We start from the raw sequence: 22,610 nt of genomic DNA on the forward strand, positions 1-22,610 counted from the left end.
TCATGGTGACTTGACCATGGAGTTGATTCCTTAGGAGAGGGAGTCTTGGAAGGTGGGGCAGACCATGACTGACCTCTCTATTTTCCAAGAAGAAAGTACTATTTATGGAGGACTGTTGAAAGTCCTGTTCATTTCTTCAGATATTCTATTCTTCATTCTTCGATCAAGCCAGACCACAGCCAACGTTTGGTCAGGCCATCTTGCTTGGCCTCCAGCAGACTTTGTTCACTAAGCAGTGTTTTGTTATTCTTCTAGCTTTTGCCTATTGAAATAGTGACTTCATTTCCTGTTGGTCAGGACATTGTTCATGCATGGGCTCTAATATGAAGCTTCATGGGAGAAATTTATCTTAGGGAAAAATTTAAGGACATGCTTTACTACCTCTCAGGAGTTGACACACTTCCTTCCTCTTGAACAAAAAAGCGGGAAACACATCAAGACCCCTCTGTGTTGATACCCAGGAAACTCAATTCTCAGGAAACCAAGGTTCAACTACTGCAACTACCCAGCTCCCTTGGTGAACTTCTTGTCTGATACAGGAAGTTGATCGTCAACATTGATTTTCTCTAATCTAAGTACTTCTTTAGTGCTTTGGTTCTCTCATCTGCAAGTGCTTAGCTTATTTGACTATGGCCAGGGTAGGAATGATGCTAAACATCTCTGATAGAAGGATAATTCCTGGTAACTCACTTCTGATGCTAAAGATAAGATTTTTACCTGTGGAAATTTGGTGTAGCCACCTTTGGATCTGGGAATTAATGAAGAAGAGATTTGTGTTCTGAAGAAATATGGGGCTGACCCTGATGGACCATTGACTTTCCTTGGAGGAATAGGAGTTGGGAGGGGGTTTTTACTGAGTGGTTAAGGAGTCACTGCTACTGACCTCACTTCCCTTGGAGTGGCTCACCCATGCTCCTCTAATAGAAACTGCTCCTTGTACTGTGAGGCCACTGGGAGACATTAGGTTTAGCTGTGCCTTTGTAACCTTCATTATAATCTATCATGGGGCCCATAAGAATTTAACCAGAGAGACTTCTCCTGAGCTGCAGTGACACAGAACAGGTCAATAGCAGGTCAGCTGTTTTATAAAGCCATAGGGGCCGCTTAATACGGCAGCACTTGACAGGGCATCATTGCCAGGCAGATCCGAAGTGTACATCATGATTCTATGTACAGCTCAGGGAGCCAATTGGAACCAGGGGCTGCCCCATCTCACCTCCACCTGCAGCCCCTAAAAGGAAACACTGGTATTTTTGCCACTGAGAGGCCAAAAGAGTATTTAGGCAGAACTCATGAGATCACACTTACATTTCACATCTCTATTAATAGACTGGGTCTGTTGGGAACAGAAGATTCTCATTACTAATAATTTCCTGGACATTATCCCAAACCAAGCTGTCCTGAGACCAGGCTGATAGGAAGAATGAGAATGCCATGTCTCAAGTTTCCAGCCAGATAATTTAGAATGAAAGGTCTCTGTCAAATGCTTTCACTGACCTTCATCTCAGACATTGAATGACTGAGAATCTGATAGCACAGCAGATTCCATTTTCTAGCCACTGACCTTGACTTCAAACTTTGAATCACGCAGGAAGTCAGAGTTTTTGTGCCCAAGAGGATCCAGGAAAGGGTAACAATTGGAAATCTCTTGTGGGAGGCTCCATGTCATGGAACTCCTATCCAGTCCCATAACTACTTGTCTCACCTGCTTAAACTTGAAGTGGAAGGGGCAATCGTTTTTAGAAAGAGAGTGATTTTGAGCAACAAATTGGAAGCCCTAGTCCTCAGTTTCCTCCCCAAACCTCCATTCCTTGTATGAATTTAGGCAATTTCTCTTAGGCTGCCAGCCTTGGGAAAGCAGACACAACCCCCACTTCCCTCGACACAGACCCCTTCTGAGAAACCCTTGTTTGAAGAGTTGGGACACAGTTTTGTTAATTGCCCTCCTACAAGGAGAGGATGGAAGAGACAGAGATATAGTTGATTGTAACCCCTCCCTGCTACACCACAACGCTAGTGCTCAGAAACTCCAGGTCCTTTAGTATCCTTACAACTAGGCTTTCTATATCATGTGTGTTTCCCCTTTCAGGAAACCAGGTGTCATGAGCTTAGCAGAACCTGCAATTCCATTTAACACCGTGATACCTTCCCTTCTGTCAGAACTCCCTGCTCTGACAGCATCCAGAAGCCTCCCCAAAGAAGGTGGATGATGAGCAAGTGAGAAAGGGAAGGAGGGGATGAGAACTCCTGGCTGGAGGAAAAGATGACCAGAAAGAGAAAGTAAAGCCAGAGCCATGTGAATCACAAAAATGAAAACAAACAAAAAATGATGACAAAAACACCTCCTAGCAAGTGTATGTATATTTTTGGAATATAGTAGAACTCTGTTATAATGTATCATATGACTCTACAATTTAATCCTGAGTTTCAATCATTTCTGACCATGTCCCATAGTAAGAAATAAATTTTATATTATGACTCAGTGCACATACCCAATTTTATAAAACATTGTTCATCCTTATGTCATGGGATGCATGCTAACATTTTTTCCTATCTTACCCTTCCTTATTCTACTCAAACCTTTTCTGTTTTATGTCACTTTAAAAAAAAAGAGGCAATGGTGGGTACCCACTAAGTTAATTTCATGATCCACTAGTAAATTATAACTGGCAATTTAAAAAATACTGGTTGTTAAACTTCATGGAGGACAGACTTCTGGAGTCATAGACTTTCAGAACTGTAGATCATCCATTTCTAGTGTAACCTCATTTTCCAAGTGAAGACACTGCGGCCCTAAAGAAGTTGTAATTCATCCTTGATCACACAGATGGTTGATGGCCAGAAATGTGCTTTTTCCTACAAAGTTACTTGGTAATGCAAAAGGGAGTGTGGTGTAGGACAAAGAGCCTGGGGCTGGAATTCGTGGATGTGTTCTATTTAGAACTCTGACTTAGAGCAAATCACTTAAATAATTTGACCCTAGTTTCCTATAAAATGTGCTGTGTGCTGTGCTCAATCTCTTCAGTCATGTCCAACTCTTTGTGAGCCTGTAGCCCGCCAGGCTCCTCTGTCCATGGGATTCTCCAGACAAGAATACCAGAGTTGGTTGCCATTCCCTTCTCCAGGGGATCTTCCCGACCCAGGGATTGAACCCAAGTCTCCTGCTTTCCTACATTGCAGGAGGATTCTTTACCTACTGAGCCACCCGAGAAGCCCAAAATGGGCTGCTGGGCAAATCAATTAGGTAAGATACTGGAGAAGCTTTGTAAGTGGTGTGGTCCAAAGGTAAAAAACAACTGTTTTCTCTGCTTTTCTGCAATAGCCTGTGAGGCAGGGGCAGATGTTATCTATATCTCTAAACCCCTGGCATTGGGACAAAAAGGAAAAAATCTATACAGTAATTGGTCTCTTGCTCTTCATCATAGATTCACAACATCCCTACTTAACTCTCTTCTATATTTCGAATGATTTTTTTTCTCCTTGATTTTATCTTATCATTTCTTCACATTTTATAACAAAGATCTTTGTCAATGTGTTTTGATTTTTGAGTTTTCTTGAGTTAATCAAGGCCAACAAATGGTCAGAGATAAAGCAGTCCATATGGCGTAACACACATACTCAGAAGCATCTGTGCAGGTCTGTAGCCATCACTGGAGCTGTCTCTCTCCCAGGGTGGGAAATAGAAAGGGGCAAACAAGCTATCTGGAAATTCATCTAAGATGTTCCACCTATGTCATGAGAGAATGATGATGTCCCACAAACAGGGAGAGTAGAAAAGAGTAAGCCGTGTGGATCCTGCCATCACCTTGGTTCCAGGGAGAACCATGTTGGCCCTGGGGCTTACATGAGATTTTCTCTGACCTGAACGTAAGCAAGTGTGAAGGGTCTCACACGAGGAGAGGCCACTCTTTCACACAGTGGCTTCAGATGGCACCTGGAGGGCAGAGTCTTGTTCACAGGGGCTTTGTCCAGATACAGTTTCAGCTGGCATCACTGGCCTGTCAGGGGTTCTGCTTGGACATTCAGGTTCCTTAGGGTTGAGTATCTCAGGGGTTTAAGGAGGGAAAGGCAGCTCCTCATACTTGGTTTACCCTGGCTACATTCTTTCAGGAGAGTTGAGCTTGATCTGGCCTTGTGGTCACCCTGGGGACATTTTTCTGCTTTAGGCTGGACAGGGTTCAAGAGACTGGAGTTCACTTCCTTCAGGACCTTGGTATGTCTTAAAATATGTCTTAGAACCATAGGAAGAGTTTGCCTGGAAAACACTTAAATAAGTCCATCTGCTTAGCCCTTCTGTTTTATATTTGAAAGATATGGCAACGGTATGGCTCATTTTGTTTTTTCTCCTATCAACGTAAATTCTGCTCAAATATCTGGTTCGGTTTCTTTAGTAATTTATGCATTCTTAGTTCAGTGATTTTCTACAGAACCAGCCTTTTATGAGAAACTAGAATTTTCCCGGGGAGAAAATTGCCTTCTCTGTCACTGTAGTCTATATTTAGTGCATAACCACCTGTGTGACATGACCTGCGTTTCCACATCTAAAATGAAGATGCTGTACCTAGAGAGGATATCTTTTTGTGGTGGTAAAGAGCATAGATTTGGGAAGCAGGCTGCCTGCCTACTTTTCCACTTACTAGTGGTGTGACCTTGAGAAAATTACTTAACCCATCTGTGTTTCAATTTTTTCACCTATAAATTAGTGATGATAATAGTAATATCTGTTTCATGAAAATGATATGAGTTAACACAGTACCCACTTAGAGTAACTGCTATATGAGATTTAGCAGTTTTTTCGGTCAGATGATCTGTAAGTACCCCTGCCATTTTAAAAGGGGATGATAAGATTAAAATAATACCATTTTTACATTGGAATAGCTATTTATTGTTTAAAAGACTTGTCTTCACTTAGAGAAGGAATTTATGGTTGCCAGAGGGGAAGGATGAGGGGAAGGGATAGTTGGAGAGTTTGGGATCAACGGGTCCACACTACTATGTTTTAAATGGATAACCAATGAGGACCTACTGTATAGCACTGGCAACTCTGCTCAAATGTTATGTGGCAACCTGGATGGGAGGAGAGTTTGGAAGAGAATGGATACATGTATACCTATGGCTGAGCCCCTTTGCTGTCTGTGTGAAACTACCACAACATTGTTAACTGGTAATAACCCCAGTAAAATTTTTTCGAAAGACTTATCTTCATATATTATACTCTGGATGAAGAAGCTGAGGCTAAAAAGTTAAGAGCTTTGTTTAAGGACATACTTTTTAAGCAGGGCAACTGAGTCTAGGGCTGAGTCTTCAGACTTCCAGTTTCTGGCATCTTCCTAACGTCATGATATCATTCAGCTGTGTATTGACATTCCCCTCTCCAGTGGTCTTCCTCTTGATACCCCTCATTATATTAAGATAGTGCCACCATTCTCCAAAGTACTAGATGCCACTAGGGACCCAAAAACATCCATGGCTTTTCCCGCCCCTTTCTATTTTAATTAAGATAACACTAGCTGCTGTAATAGATAAACTAAACAGATAGCCATTCATGCCTCACTCATGTAAAGTTCAGTATAGGTGTCCTTAGTTCATAGGCAGCCTTCCATGTGGTCACTCAAGGACACAGGCATTTTTCCCAAAGTGTCTTCAACCTCCTCTAGGACCTTGGAATTTTCTCCTTCTGAGTGATAGATGAGATAAAAAAATCATGTGGATATTTGATCTACTTTTTAACCACTTTGACCTGGAAGTTACACACATTACCTCTTATTACTTCTTTTTACATTTCAATGGCAAAGACTAGTTCTATGGCTCGACCTAGGTACAAGGTGGGTTGTGGGGAAATATAGTCCCTGGCAGGGCAGTCCCTTCTTGGCGATACTCTAGAGAAGCATGAATATTTAGTCATCAGTTAATTATCTTGGGCAAGCTCACTCACCACACAGATTGAAGTACTTGTCAACCATGACTATGCTCTCCGCGTTTTCTCTCATATTGGTGTTTTATTTCCATTCCTGTTGCCATCTCCCTAGTTCAGGCCCTTTTAATCTCCTACTAAGATATCATGATTGCTCTTTAAGTAATTCCCTTACTTCTGTTCTGCACATTTTCCCAAGTCTCCTATGTACCACAGACAGATTAATCATCCTGAGCTACTCCTTCAAAATGTCATTTTCATTAGCTCCATCCAGAAACTCAACAAACAGCACAGGGCCTCCTATCCACACAATGGTAGGTAATGAAAGGACACAAAAAATGATCGCTGCATTTAAGCTGCTTAAATGAATGATGGCCCAGGACAGGAGTAAGTGCTAGGTTAGAGGTGCCAATAAATTGCTATATGTGTATAGAGGAGGGAGATATCAATTTCTCAGAAAGGAAAAGCAATTCTAGTTAAGAATTATTAAGGAAAGTGAAGCACACAACTCTGGAGGATGTAATAAGAGTGTAATTTCTGAAACTGAGCTCAACTCTCTGGGCCTGGGTGAATTTAATTTCAGGGGGCTGACAGAGATGTGTTCCAGGAAGCTGTGATTACTTTCACCTCCTTTTAATAAAAATGAATGATTTTGGTGGTAGACTTGCTTCTCAAGCTTATGGTTGATGTGAATTTGGGAGCTAAACTAGTATTTTTGAAGTAATGAATTCTTGAAATTCTCTGGATAATATCCTAAATGAGGTTGGAAAGAAAAGAGACAAATGAGATCTTATCTCATATATGATAATTTTCATCTGTGTATGTTTATCCTTTTGGAAAAGATAGACGTCAAGGAATTTCTAACTATATTTTGGCTCAGAAGTGATCACAAAGTTAGCTTTGTATCAGTGAGCACAACTCAGTCAGAAAGATGTTCTTGCTTATCAAATTTAAAAAAAGAGAAGTAGTCAAATAGAAGTTAGATCCTGAATCATCTGGCTGAGTTTCAGGAGGAAATAAGTCAGTGAGTTACCTTCCTCCATACCTCCTTACCTGGTGTTCTCTACTTCTGAAGTAATAGCTTTGGGGAAAAGAATCAGTGAGAAGCTCACTGTGCCCTGGTGAACAGAAGTTTGGAAACTCAGTCTAAAGATCTGAACCCCGGGAATTAACTGGAAGTGCTGTGATTGGAAGCATGAAGTGGTATCTGAAGACCCAACTCTATTTCCCTGGATACCCCAGGTTGAAATTCAAGGGGTCTGTTAAACTGAACTGTGGTTAGGATGGAGTGATTAGAATCATAATACCATAAGTCAGACTCCATTCCAAGGAGGAAGACACTGAAGCATCTTCTACTCTTGGGCCAGGGTGAAGGAATATGGGGTGGATCCATGCTCCTAATTAGTGGTCTTCTATTTTTGTAAATACCCAGTGCTAAAGAATGTTTGGTTCAGTGGAATCATATGAGGGGCTGTCTTCTGAGTTAGGATGGATCCATGTCTTGAAATGGTGAAACAGAAGCTCCAGTGGCCCCTGTTAGTGTTGTTGTAGAGGAATTCCTCCTGTGGTAGAAAGCAGGAATCAAGAAGTCTTTAGGAGGAGGGGCCTTTGAACATCCCTCTGAGAACCAAAAATATTCAGGCTCCCATCTTGCCATTTATAGCCTCCACTGTCTGGTCAAGAGCTTGGACTTAAGGATCAGAAAATCTGGGTTTTGGTCCCAGCTCTGCCACTGACTATTAAAACATTGAACAAGTTAGCTCACCTTTCTATGCCTTGATTTCCTTATCTGTGAAATGGAGATATAATATTAATATGTCCTCAATATTTGTAGTAATGTTAGTAGTTGTCCTCAGAAGACAACTAAAAAAATCTGTTGATCAAACATAAGCTGATAGACTTACTGCAGTTAGGGAAAGATTACCACTGGCAAAGAATATAGTATCTCAAGAAGGGGAAGTCAAGGGAGGATTTTTATAGGACTTTAGGGCCAGGGTTGCATGACTTTGAGGTGGGTCTGAAAAGGAAGGAGAGATTGGAACTGGGTGGTTTATGACAGTGGCTTTGGATTGGTGGGCACCAGAGGGCAAGGACTTTCATGTGAGCTATCTTATATACTTCACAGACTTGTCTTCCAGGAGTAAATATTTCAGGAACAAATAGCTAAACTATTTTTGCCTGTTCCTAGTATTGTTTGCAGAGATGGGAAAGTGTGTTGTTTCAGTTAATATTTATTTTATAAGGTTGTTATGAAGATCAAATAAAACAATGGACAAAAGTACATAAAGCGCAAGGCAGGCATTCAGCATATGTGAGTCAATATTAACTATTGTCCATTCCTTTACATTTCCTATGTTACTTGTGGTCAAAAGAAATCCCACATTTTTATGTCAATATCTTTGTAAATATCACCTCATCCTGAAATTTCCTCTTTCAATCCATGCTGTTTTAGAGAAATACAAAACTTTAAATCTGTTCAATATCCTGCCTTCCTAGATTTCTCTTATTAGAGAAAGATTTTGTTTTCTGAATGGCATATCTTAGTTTGGAGCAATCTTTTGTGATATTTATTACATTCTACTCTTTGCCTGTGGTACTTACATGTCTAGATACTGTTTCTCCTGTTAGACTTTAAGATTATGTTTTTCCCCAAATGTAGTCCTCCTTAATGCTCAGTCCAGAGCCTTGTCCATGGAGCAGTTTTCCAAATGCTTGACAATTTAATCAACGTAGTTAATTCTTAACCAAATGTAAAATTGAAGACTTTAGACAAAAATTGCAACTCAAGGCAAAGCCCGAGTTTTTATGCATATTTTCCTCATAGTAGGTGAATCCAAAGCTTGGGGGTGTTTGTAAATGTGACTGGATGATGGCAGGCATTTCTGTCCAGGTGATAATATGGAAAAGGCTGTGTTTGAAAATGGCAAATAGACAGCTGAAAATCATACATAAAGTGGTGGTAAGAGACTTCAAAGTAGTTAAGGTCAGAGATATTGGCCAGAAAGACCATTTCTTTTTCTTTTTTTCTTTAACTGGCTGCATCAGGTCTTTGTTGCATCATGCAGGATCTTACGTCGTTGCTCATGGACTCCAGTTGTGGTGTGCAGGCTTTGTGGCTTCCTGGCATGTGGGATCTTAGTTCCCCAACCAGGGATCAAACCTGGGCTCCTACATTGCAAGGCAGATTCTTCACCACTGGACCACCAGGGAAGTACCTAAAAAGACCATTTCAAACATGAATCATTGGCTCCAAGTCATGGCTAAAGATCCAACAGGAAAGAGTAACTAGCAAATTCATAAATTGACCCTGTTTTCCTCAGTCATGGTCATTGCTTGTTAGGTTAACACATTTACAACATTTCCCCTCCTGGGAGCTATCTGACAGGTCCCACATTATTTTTGAAGTTAACCTTGGAAACAGAGACCTCATTTTTTAAGTTAGAAGTTGATTATGTTAATTTAATATTTATTAAAGCTCCATACATAATTTATTAAGCATTTTAATGAAAAAAGCCATATTGTTTTATAATAAAGCTACCATTTTATAAATGTAGTGCTTTATTGCATATTACCCCATTTAATTCTCACCATGACCCTATGAGGTAAGTACTCTTTACCCCCATTTTCCCTGAGGGAAATTGAGGTTCAGAGGGGTTGAGTAACTTGCCCAACATCTCTTAGCAATCAAATGGTGGAGCCAAAATATGAACTTAGCATGGCTTCACTCTAAAGTCATTTTTTTAACCTTATGAGTAATTGAATATACATATATATTAGATAAGATAATTGAATATGCATATATCTTTATAGTCTCATCTAAAAGCAAGTTTTTGCTATGTGAATCTCATCATGAAGGATCATGGGAGACACTGTAGAAGAGATCTCATATGAGTTTGTATGCAAATCAAAACCACAATGAGGTACCATTACATGCCAGTCAGGATAGCTGCTATCCAAAAGTCTACAAGCAATAAATGCTGGAGAGGGTGTGGAGAAAAGGGAACCCTCTTACACTGTTGGTGGGAATGCAAACTAGTACAGCTGCTATGGAGAACAGTGTGAAGATTTCTTAAAAAACTGGAAATAGAACTGCCATATGACCCATCAATCCCACTCCTGGGCATACACACTGAGGAAACCAGATCTGAAAGAGACACGTGCACCCCAGTGTTCATCGCAGCACTGTTTATAATAGCCAGGACATGGAAGCAACCTAGATGCCCATCAGCAGATGAATAGATAAGGAAGCTGTGGTACATATACACCATGGAATATTACTCAGCCATTAAAAAGAATTCATTTGAACCAGTTCTAATGAGATGGATGAAACTGGAGCCCATTATACAGAGTGAAGTAAGCCAGAAAGATAAAGACCAATACAGTATACTAACGCATATATATGGAATTTAGAAAGATGGTAACGATAACCCTATATGCAAAACAGAAAAAGAGACACAGATGTACAGAACAGACTTTTGGACTCTGTGGGAGAAGGTGAGGGTGGGATGTTTCAAGAGAACAGCATTGAAACATGTATATTATCTAGGGTGAAACAGATCACCAGCCCAGGTGGGATGCATGAGACAAGTGCTCGGGCCTGGTGCACTGGTAAGACCCAGAGGAATCGGGTAGAGAGGGAGGTGGGAGGGGTTATCGGGATGGGGAACACATGTAAATCCATGGCTGATTCATGTCAATGTATGACAAAAACCACTACAATATTGTAAAGTAATTAGCCTCCAACTAATAAAAATAAATGGAAAAAAATATTTTAAAAAAAGTTACATAAGTTTTCAAAAGAAATGTATAGGTTTAATTATATAATGCATATATTTATACATATATATAAGCTCAACTAATTATAAATATGAATAAAAATACATATTTCTATAAAATTTGCTCAATAGTCCTTAGCTATGTCAATTTGACATACTTTTACATATACATTATGATGATAAGAAATACATATTTATTAAAAAATTAATATATATATAAGTAAATATGAGGGGAAAGACTGAGGAGGCAAGGAATATCAAAGACTCAAATCTTATTACCTTATTCAATTACATAAGCTAACAAGTATAAAGTGAGCAATCAGCTCTCAAGCCTGTTGAGTGGGCTCTGGAGTTTGGTTTTTTCCTTTTCAGTAGTTGTTTTATTTTTCTTACCAAAAAGCCAAACATAGCCAACACATTCACAAAGAGGCATAAGAAAGTGACAAAATGAACAATTGACTGTGCATTTACAGTTAAAACAGGATAACATGTATCTCTTCAAATGATTCTCTTGTCCCTGGAATCATCAGATCTGAGAGAATCCTTCCTCAGTTGCCTGTGGCTGCCCCTTCCTCACAAATGACTGGGACTCCAACCAAATTAACATTATTTTTGACTGGTGACAGTTCTGATGTCTCTTGTACATTTTTTTTTCTCGCAGGTGAGAGGAAGTGCCTGCTTCTGGCCAGCACTGCCAGCCACCAAGGATGGCTGTTCAGGGTTCTGTGCTGCTGTCTGGGTCTTTGGTAGATGACTGAACCAGGGTACATTCCTCTGGATGGCTCCTTAAAGATTCAGGCAGCATGTAGAACTGTTCCTATTATTTCAGAGAAAATTTTTTGCTACTCTTGTTTTCTCAGGTTTTTCATCTCAAAGAATTTTAGAATAGGAGACCTTAGAAATCACCTGCTTTCCACTGTCATTTTATTAACAGGGAAACTGAGGCCCAGGAAGGCCTACTGGATCCCAAGGTGGGGTCCTGGGACCAGCAGCATCAGCCTCCCCCTGGGAACCTGTTAGAAATGCAAATTTTCACACTCCATATCATACCGGGGGAACCTGCAACTCTGGCATGGGGCCCAGGGATCTGCATTTTAACTCTGGGGTGGTGCCCAGAATTTTAACCAGACCTCCAGAGAATTTGATTAATGCTATGGTTTAAGAAACATTGGTGGCTCAGACAGTAAAGAATATACCTGCAATGTGGGAGACCCAGGTTCGATCCCTGGGTTGGGAAGGTCCCTGCAGAAGGGAATGGCTACCCAATCCAATATTCTTGCCTGGAGAATTCCATGGACAGAGGAGCCTGGCAGTCTACAGTCCATGGGATCACAAAGAGTTGGACACGACTGGGCGGCTAATGCTTTCATGTTAAGAAACACTGGCTTGAGCCATTTGTCCAAGGTGCTGGACATGGTGTTCATACAGCTGCCAGCAGGACACAAACTCAGGTTTCCTGGCGCCCAATTCCTTTGGCACCATTGCTTTGCCTCTGCCCCTTTCTGAGTTTAACGTCACTGCATTTTTTTTTTTCTTGTTGGCATTCTTCTGGAAGTTGGCATTTATTAATTCAGTTTTAATGAGGTCCACTCTAGCTACCTTTTGCCTACTCTCAGTTTGATGAGAGATTTAAGTTCAGGAGCTATTACCTAATTACATTAATTTCATATCTGGGGACTTTAACAACAACATCCTCAAACTAAAGTTGTAACCTGACCACGAGTCCTCATCCTGCACAGAGGTACCGTGAGTTCCCCCGGCGTATAGATCTTTCTTTGCTCTTCAAGCAAAGTTCAGCAGCTGAGCAAATGCACTTTCTTTCACTCTTCTGAGTAGACGGGAAAGGCTCATGCCCTTTTGTTAGCAATTTTCTTTTTCTAGTGACAGTTTTTATTCTATTCTGACAAAACCACACATCAGGATTACCCCTTTCAATTTCACCCTCAAAGCATCAGCTCCAGCGTTGCTCATCGCCTGCCTCATGTTGAAAGAAGGAGCTGTCTGAAGCTTTTGAGGCCCTCCAACTGATCCCAGGTAGGACAGACACCCCATTTGACCCTCCTCAGTGTTCTTCAGGGATAGCCTTCATGTGGCTGGGTTTGCAAAGTGGCGTCCACTTTGATTAATCTCCCTTCCCTCTGCCTGCATTTCCTCTGGGTTTTCATCCTCTAGACAAAAGCCTGTTGTGGTCGCAGGCCCTGGCTGGAAGCTGTGTGTTTTATGGCTTTCTCCTTCCATGAAAGAAGTTTGCATGAAGGCTGAAAGGCACTTTTGAGCCTGTCTGGGTTGGGAAGATCCCCTGAAGAAAGGCATGGCAACCCACTCCAGGATTCTTGCCTAGAGAATCCCCATGGACAGAGAATCCTGGCGGGCTACAGTCCATGGGATCCCAAAGAGTTGGACACAACTGAGCGACTAAGTACAGCACAGCCTGCCTGGTGCAAGGCTTCACCTGGGCCCGAGAAATACTGAGGATCTTGGAATGATGCTGTTTCTTAACCTTCTCTTCCTCCTCTTCCTCAGCGGAGTTCTTCTAAACCTTGATCTTCTCTAGGTGGTTAACCCAGGCCACACTCAATCTGAAGACCTTGGGAGGTTAGGGGAGGGTTCTAGACTGAACTCTGTGGTGTGTGTGGAATGAGGCATTCTCTGGGGAGACCTTGAGCCAAGGGTCCCCCAGGGTGAGGCTGGCGCTGGGAACTGGCCAGTATCTAGTGAGCTACAAGAAGAGACATCTGAAGATTTTAGGAAATTTCTCCCAGGTGATTGGATCCATGATATTTGTCTAGTTGAGGTTAGGTTTTCAATATTGAAACTATAAATATTCATATTTATTCAGTGCCTGTGGGCTTGGATTTAAACAATTACATCTTGCGTGATGATTCTGTTTACAGAAGAAGTTGTTGTGGAATCCCTCTTGATATATGAAGAAAGACAAAGATTAATAACTACTATTATGGAGTCAATGTGTGGGTTCCAGTAATAGGTACTTTACAGACTTTGCCACTAATTCTTCTATCCAGACTGCAAGTTGGAAATTATTAGCCTCATCCAGGCAAGGAGACAGAAACTGAGATTAAACAATTTGCTCAAAGTAAAACATGTACTAAGTAAGGAAATTTAGTCACAGTTATCTTTTTTTCTTCCTAAGAGAGTTTGGTGCAGTGGTTAAGCACATTGACTGAATTCAAACTGCCAAGTTAAATTCTCTCTCTGCCTCTTAACGTTACAAGAGCTGACTATACTCAGTCTCCTAGTACCTCAGTATTTCCATCTGTAGAATGGGCATAATAATGGCATCTACTTCATAAGTTTGATACAAAATTTGAATAATTAGTATACATTAAGAGCTTAAAAACTGCCTGGCATAAAATGATCACCATATGTATGTTGGTTACTAAGAAAAAGCAAGTTTGAAAAAAAGCACTGTTTCAAATTATTTGCCAGATTAACTATTCCTTTAAAGTAGGTTTTCCACATGTCTAATACTTATTTTCTGGCTCTTTTTAGGACTTGGTAATAAAACAATTCAGTGCTCATTGGGAAAGTCCAGGGGGGGATATGTAATTTTTCCTTAGCACAAATAAGCAATTTATCACTCCTCTCACCCCATCCTCCTCTCCCACCCCTTCCAGAGTGCTCTCTAGGCACTCTGCTCTTTGTAACTCCTGTGGCTACAAATCACCCAGCAGCCAGTGCTGAATCCCATTTGCAGTACAAAGAGACTGCCAGGAAGGAACGGGCTTAATTAGCAAGAGATGTTCAAGGTAAAATCTTTACAAAAGAGCTAACTGTGCTGTGTTAAAGGGAAGAAATATGATGAAAGCCACCAGTACTGGAGCCAGGATGATATATATATATATTCCTTTAGCCTTTGCCTGCCATGTCACATCTGCTTAGATGTCCCAGCTCCAATTTCAGGGTGAGTTCAAAGCTAAGGTTTCTGACTAGGAAACCGCAGAACAGTGCAAAACCCTTCGAGCTTAGGCCATCAAATCTGTAACAACTCTGGCCAATTAGCATGCACACTGGGGGTAAATGTAAATGAAGAAAACGGGGACCCATTTCCCAGAGATTCATGTGAGAAACAGACATGGAAGTAGCTGATCTCAAACACAATGAGAGATTTCTAAGCCTACACCTGAAGATAGAGCTCTAGCATATTAATGAATTTGGATGTGAGATAGGAACAGTTAAACAGAGGCAGCGACCATCTCAATAGAACTGGAACTTGACCAGGCTACCAGGTAAAATGGGAGGATATCATGAACAATGGAAGCAGAAGTCTCAGGTCTGACGCTGGCATCATCCTTTGTCAGTTTCATGATACTGTGAGCCTCTATAGCTGTGAACTGTAGGTTTTTAAGGTCTTATATGTATTATTCTTAGTACTCTCCACATAAGTGTTAAAGTCCAACCAAGGACTTTAAGGAAGAAATAGAGAATCTTCTCTAACAAATTGTTAAAGGCTCTAGAGAGACTGGCTGGTGATATTTGTATGACTTAAATGGAATCTTTGCTTCCCCCTAATTCACATATCTTACCCAGCAGTCAGTGGGCATCTTAGAATTTGTGGCTATTCCAGAAACAGTTTTCAAACCATAATTAGGTGATTATTAACTATTTCCTGGCTTTATTTATGGTCATTAGTAAGGCTTACATCTTGTTTCTAGAACTGATCATCTCTCTGGGAATTTCAGGAAACTTCTCTGACCAAACTCAAAGTGTAGACTCTATTCTGAGCCTATAATGTTTTAGGGTTCTTTTTGTTTGCTTGTTTTAAGGGCTCTTTGTTATTTATTTAGGGCTTCCCTGGTGGCTCAGCTGGTAAAGAATCTGCCTGCAATGCGGGAGACCTGGGTTCGATCCCTGGGTTGGGAAGATCCCCTGGAGAAGGGAATGGCTACCCACTCCAGTATTCTGGCCTGGAGAATTCCGTGGACTGTGTAGTCCGTGGCGGACACAAAGAGTCTTGTATTTAGGCCGTGCTGGGTCTTCACTGAGGTGTGCAGGGGCTTCTTTCTCCCTGTGTTGCTAGGGTTATTTTTTTCATTGTGGTGTGTGGATCTCTCCTATTGCAGAGCATGGGCTCTAGATCCTGTGGGCTTTAGTAGTTTGGCATGTGGGCTTAGTTGCCCTGAGACATGTGGGATCTTTGTTCTTTGACCAGGGATTGAACCTGCATCTCCTGCATTAAAAGGCTATTCTTAACCAGAGAAGTCCCATTAAGGTTCTTGAGGTTGCCTCATTCTTGAAATAATATGTAAACTGAGCAAACTTGTTCATTCATTCATTCAACAAGTATTTAATGAGCCCTGAATATGTTCCAGGGGTTACACTAGGTTCTAAGGGGCTGGCAGTGACTAAGAAATCCCTGCTATGACACAGTCAAAAATCTGTATGTGTGACAACTAGTTCCATGATCATTTACAATAAAAAATGATATTTCATGATACAGGACATGTAGGAGGGATAGCAGAGATTGTTAGACTCACTCATCTGTCTGCTTTTCTATATTTCTCAGCTCCTTGCATTTGGTAGGGTTGTGTGATTAATTTTCTCCAAAGGCATGTGAGTGGAAGCAATGTGTCACATTCATCTGGGGCATACTCTCTCCATGCTCACTCTTACCCAGCCTTGATGACTTTGGAGGCCACATATGCCAGTCCGCATAACTACAAATGGAGGAGGGTAGCCCAGGCTGCTTCAGACTGTGATGTGAATGAGAAATAAACTTTTATTGTCAATGTCATAAAAGATAAAGAAATACTGTGACAATATGCCAGATTAAAGGAGCCAACTAGATGCTATATCTGCCCTAAGAATAGATTATGGGGAAAGGGGAAAAGTGCTGCAAAGGACATAATTAGATCAGCAGACAAAATTGGAATGCGAATATTAGATTAGAATTTTTAAAGTATTGTATTAGATTGTATTGCATTGTATTGTCAACCTGTGAAGATGACAGTTGTGTTATGGTTATATAAGAGACCTTACTAGTCTTCGGAAATATACACTGAATTATTCAGCGGCAAAGGGCCATGATCTATGTAGCTCACCCTCAAATACAAAAAGCAAATGGGGGTAAAATATTAACAATAGGCAAATATGGGTAAAGCATGAATGGACGTCCCTTGTACTATTTTTAGGTTTGTAACTTTTTGTAAGTTTGAAATTATTTCCAAATTAAATTTAAAAAATTAAAATGTTACTAAGTCACTAAGGAATTGGGGTTTATTGTTGCCACAGCACAGCTCATGCTTTCTTCACTAGTATGGATGCATTTGGAAACACATTACATGGCTAATAAATTAGTTTAGTGGTTGACGAAAGAGTTCCTTGAGGAAGATTATGTGAAGAATAACTAGGATTAATCAAGTGAAGAGGGAGGAGTATTTCCAGTAGAGGAACTATGTCTATGAAAGCCTAGTAGTGACAGTACAGTGCATTCATGGATTAGAAAGAATTCAACATGGCTAGGACATAGAGTTTGAGGAGGGAAGAGGTAAGAAATGAATCTGGGCATGTAGAGAGGCCAGCTCCCAACGGTCCATATAAACAGTGTTAAGGCATTTGGACTTTGTACTAAGGGTGATGGAAATCCTTCAAGGATTTTAGATAAGAGAAAGCCATGATACAATTTACATTTTAAAATGGATCGGAAAAATAAAGTAAAATAAATTAAATTGGAATGCTGCTGCTGCTAAGTCGCTTCAGTCGTGTCCGATTCTATGCGACCCCATAGACAGCAGCCCACCAGGCTCCTCTGTCCCTGGGATTCTCCAGGCGGGAACACTGGAGTGGGTTGCCATGTCCTTCTCCAATGCATGAAAGTGAAAAGTGAAAAGTGAAAGTGAAGTCGCTCAGTCGTGTCTGACTTTTAGCGACCCCATGGATTGCAGCCTACGAGGCTCCTCCATCCATGTGATTTTCCAGGCAAGAGTGCTGGAGTGGGAACTTGGAATGAAGGAAGGCTATTTCAGCAAAACCAGTGGAATATTAGTAGTAGCCACATGGATGGAGATGTGTGGGAGATTTGAGAGTTGAGAGCTAGTTAGAATGAAGCCCATTGTCCTGGGTGATTGATGGGTGAGAAATGCAAGGAGTGAAGGATAACTCCTCAGTTTTGGCTGGGGGAATCTACCACTCTCCCAACTAAGAAGGCAGGGAGATGGTTAGGTTTGTTGAGGGAAAATAATGATATCAGTTTGGACATTTCAACTGGGATATCCAATAGAGCAGTGGTCAGAAGGCAGTTGGATAAAGGGGCATGGAGATCATAAAAGAGGTCAAGGCTACAGGTAGAGATGTGGGAGCTCTCAGCACATTTGTGGGAGTGGTGAGGGGACCAGTGAGAGGGTAGACAAGAGAAGGGCGTCCAAGGGAGAAACCACAGGGACCATAGACTATGGATGGTAGACAACTTGACAATAAGCCTGGGCTTCAGCAGTGCCAGTGTACACAGGCTATTGCCATTCTTGTGACTCAGTTTTCCCCTTTGAAAGTTAGTCCTGTCTCATTGGGATGATAACACTTCATTGACTGATACTTAGATAAGGTCTTAGATTAGATTTAGAAGCTTCAAAATACATTTACAGGAGATTTCTGTATGTTAAATGATTAAAGTATTTTCTACAGTTAATGAGTGATTTGTTGACATCTCATTTTATAGATAGGGTCATGGAGTTCAAGAGGTTTAAAAATGAGTTTACTTCCTGTTTTTCAGGGATTAGGCTAAGAAGCTAGGAATGGGATGCCAAAATTTTGGCTTTTAAACTTTGTATAATTCAAAATTAATTATTCAAAGGTCAAAACATGTTACATATGCCTTCTCATATTCTTTTCTGGGTTTTAATTCTCAGTTTATTCTCTGGTTCAATTAGCCAATGCTCTCCTTTTCACCATTGTATTTTTTGGAAGGCTACATGAAAACACAAACTTTCACTCAATTAAGTGATCACCATACTTCAATTCCTGACTCCCACCCATGCTCCACCACCAGGTTCAGGCGTGCTCCTGGAAGTATTACTCATTCTTCCTTCCCAGGTTGGGCTAGGTGGGTGTGTATGTGTGTGTTCAGTTGCTCAGTCATGTCCAACTCTTTGCGACCCTTTGGACTGCAACCCACCAGGCTCCTCTGTCCCTGGGATATTCCAGGTAAGAATACTGGAGTCGGTTGTCCTTTCCTCTTCCAAGAGATTTTTCCAGTCCAGGGATCAAACTTGTGTCTCCTGAGTCCCCTGTTTTGGCAGATGGGTTCTTTACCACTGAGCCACCTAGGAAGCCACGTCGGGCTAGGTGTCCACAAGCAAACGTCCCACATTCTGCTGACAAAGTCTGTTTCCTGTGGCTCTCCCATTATTCCCTGTGAGCACCTTGAGGGCTAGAACTGAGTCTGATATTTGTTCATCTTTGACTCTTCAGAACTATTAGTGAATCTCATAGATGCTTATATTTAGGATTTGCTCAGCATAGCAGAACAAATTAAAAACAGACTTTCCTTGCTGAAGGGGCTGAAGGCTCAGATGGCTAGAATAACCATCTGCAAAGTAGAATGCATACTTCTCAGAAGTTGCTCAAGGTGATTCCATGGAGAAACAAAGAAATATTAGAAATGCTATTAAAGGATATAACTGTTCTTAATCCCTTCACTTAAATGACTGTTTTGAATATGTTTTATCATAGATACAACTATTGATATAGTTACATGTATATCCATGTATTTATATATGTATCATTGTATTTGCATTTATATATGTTGAAACTCATGTAAAAAATTTTTGTTTTGAGTGTAGGTTTAGGTTATAGGTGTAATTCCTTTGTGTGTCTGTCACAGACTATTTCGAGGCTGCAGAATGATCCAGCAATTGCACTTATGGTTATATATCCTAAGGAAATGAAATCACCATCTTGGAGACACACCTGCATTTTCATGTTTATTTCAGCATTATTTGGAATAGTCAAGGCATGGAAACAACTTAAGTGTCTGTCGATTGAAGAATGAATAAAGAAAATATGGTATATATACTTTTAATGAGATATTATTCAGCCATAAAAAAGAAAATTCTGCCATTTTTGACAACAGACAAAACTGAAGAGCATTAAGCACAGTAAAATAAGTCACACAAAGAAAGACAATTTTTGGATGACCCCACTTATACATGGAACCTTAAAAACCCTCAACTCAGATTCAGAGAGTAGATTTGTGGTTTAGGAAGGTAGGGGATGAGGGAAGATGGTCAGACAGTACAGACTTCCAGTTATAAGGTAAATAAGTCCAAGGGATATAAAGCAAAACAAGGTGATAATGGTTAACAATACTGTTTTGTATGTTCTAAGACAGTAGATGTTAGTTCTCAATAGGTCTACAAAAAAGAAAAGAAAAATGTGAGGTGATAAAGTTGACTAACCTTATTGTGGTAATCATTTCACAATATACACAAGTATCAAATCATCATTTTGTACCCCTTAAATTTATACAATGTTATGCCATTTATATTTTAAAGAAGCTGGGGAAACAATGTGCAGTTATCCCCTTATTACTGGTTAACCTCCTTTCATGCAACTGTCATTTCAGAGTTGGTCGTTGAGCCCAAATCCCTCTTCCCTGTTGGTTTCTTTGTTCTGCACCCTCACCACCCTGTACAGTATTTGGCTTTTGGCACAGAGTAATTTGGCCTTGCTAGAAATTTATGGTCTTTGAGGACACAGGTGGTTAGTCATCTTTTATAAAACTAGCACACGGCAGACACCTAATTAATGATGATGATGGTAATAATATAGTGATGATTGAACTAGACATTTTCTGTTAGTAATGTATCCTGTAGGGACTGCTGTCTTCCTTTGTTTGGATCAATGTCTTTGGATTAGCACTTGAAAGATTACTCTGTGTGTCATGGAGATGAATATCCAGGTAAGCCAGCAGACCTGGTGGGCTGGTGTGGGTAGGATGGCTGGAAATTAATGCTGCATGAGAAGGTAGGAGGGAGGGAGAGACAGAGAGAGGAAGGGAAGGAGATTGAAATGAGAAACTTGTAAAGAATGAATCTCTTGGAGTAATGACTACTTTTTCATTTTCTAGGTCATTTAAACCTCAAAATAACCCATGTATTGTCTTCATTTTACAGATGAGATATCTGGTGCCCAGAGAGGTTAAGTGACTTGTCCACGATCACATATTTAGTAAGTGACAGAAGTAGGGTTCAAACCTAGGTTTGAGTGACTGAAATCTGTGCTCTGAGCCCACAATTCCACTCCCACACCCCCAGAGCACAGCGATCCTGAGTAGCTGGCTTGAACACATAGCCAGGAAGACCTGGAAAGATACCTATAGGCCTCTCTGCTCCCCTGAAATGAGGAAAACTAGAACATGGTGCCCCCTGTGACCTCCTTGTGACCACTGAAGGCAGAGTTGGACCTTTAAGGATTTGCTTGGAACAGACAGAGCCTTCTGTAAACACTTCACAGCTGTTCATGGAGGAATAGCCACCTGGGCACCCCCTTTTTTTTCTGCCTCCTTTCAAAATATTCTCTCTTGCTTAGAAATATTTAGTGTGCCTTTACCTGAATTGTTGAAGTTACGGCATCTGGTATTTTGTGTGCATTTCTTCTGAAAGTTAAAACAAAGTGTTATTGTTCTCCCTGTAGCAAAATCTCTGTCTCTCTCTCCCTGCCCACCTCCCCCCGCCCCCCTTTAATTTTAAAGCATTTCTTTGGCATGTTCTGCTCTCTTCAGAATGTGTCAGTCTGGATGAAATTCAGGCTTTCAGATCCTGTGCTCTGGTTCCAGCAGGATTTTGAGAACTTCTAAATTTGTCAGCCAGTCCCTTTAAGCAAAGGGCTACCCTTTGAATAATTAAAGGAAAAAACCCCAAAGCTACTAACAACCTGCCCTTCCTCTCCTTTTTTTTTTTTTCCCACACTGGTTCCAGCATTTTGGTTAACACTACTGCTGGATAAATTAGAAAACAAAATCTCTGTGGGTGACCAGGCAAAACTTATTAATCATATAACCCTAGCAGAAGGCATAGCCCTAATACAAATATTTGTGCTCTGTCGCTGGTACTCGTCTTGATCACTGCCAAATAGTGACAGATTTTAAAGACAATCACATTAAGTATTAATCAAGCTTGAAAGATGCAGCCACTCAGAAGCATACTAAACGAGTAGGCATTTCCTGCCCACTTTCTGCACGAACAGCATCCTGTGCCAGCATATTATTGAAAATGTTCTTTTCCTTCATAAAGCATTGCTTTCAGGATGTCTAAAAATGTCAAATGGTTGTTGGCTGGCTAGGTGACCTTAATTCAGTGACACAGCTCCTACTAAATTATGCCCTGGGCTCCAGGCTTCCCTGACCAAGTTCATCTTCCTTATTCTAGCTTCTTTCTTGCTGCTGGGGTGCGGGCAAGTGCTAGATGTTTGGTTCAGCAATTAGTGAGAACTCTGGGAGGTTAGAAAGGCAACCTTCATGGAGAAAGCTGCGTGGAGTCAGGGGTGCTTTTGCTGTGCCTGAAAGGAAGGGAGAGAATACTCCAGGGGAGGGACTTAAGTAATGGTGGGAACATGGAATCGACCGTGTTTGCCTGACTTACAGGATAGCAGAAAATAACATCTGTTAAGTCAGGTGGGGTTGGCAAAGAAAAGAAATTCACACTGTTTCAGGAAAAACTTCTATTTGCCCGAGGAAGCTCCTCAAAATCAGAAAACATCAGGGAGGGCAAGAACTGCCAATTTATACTCTCTGGGAAGCTGGTCCCAGAGAGAAAGAAATTAGGTGTAGACTGAAGATTACTCAGTTGGGTACTTGGGAAAGATGGGTCCAGTGATGCTTGGAAGATGCAAAGAGGAGGAATCAGAGCTTCAGTCCCACCACAGATCCTCCTTGTGCTGCTTAATCTTTACCCACAGCAAAGGGATGC

Source organism: Cervus elaphus, chromosome 12 (assembly GCF_910594005.1).
Source record: "Cervus elaphus chromosome 12, mCerEla1.1, whole genome shotgun sequence".
Classification (NCBI taxonomy): Eukaryota; Metazoa; Chordata; class Mammalia; order Artiodactyla; family Cervidae; genus Cervus; species Cervus elaphus.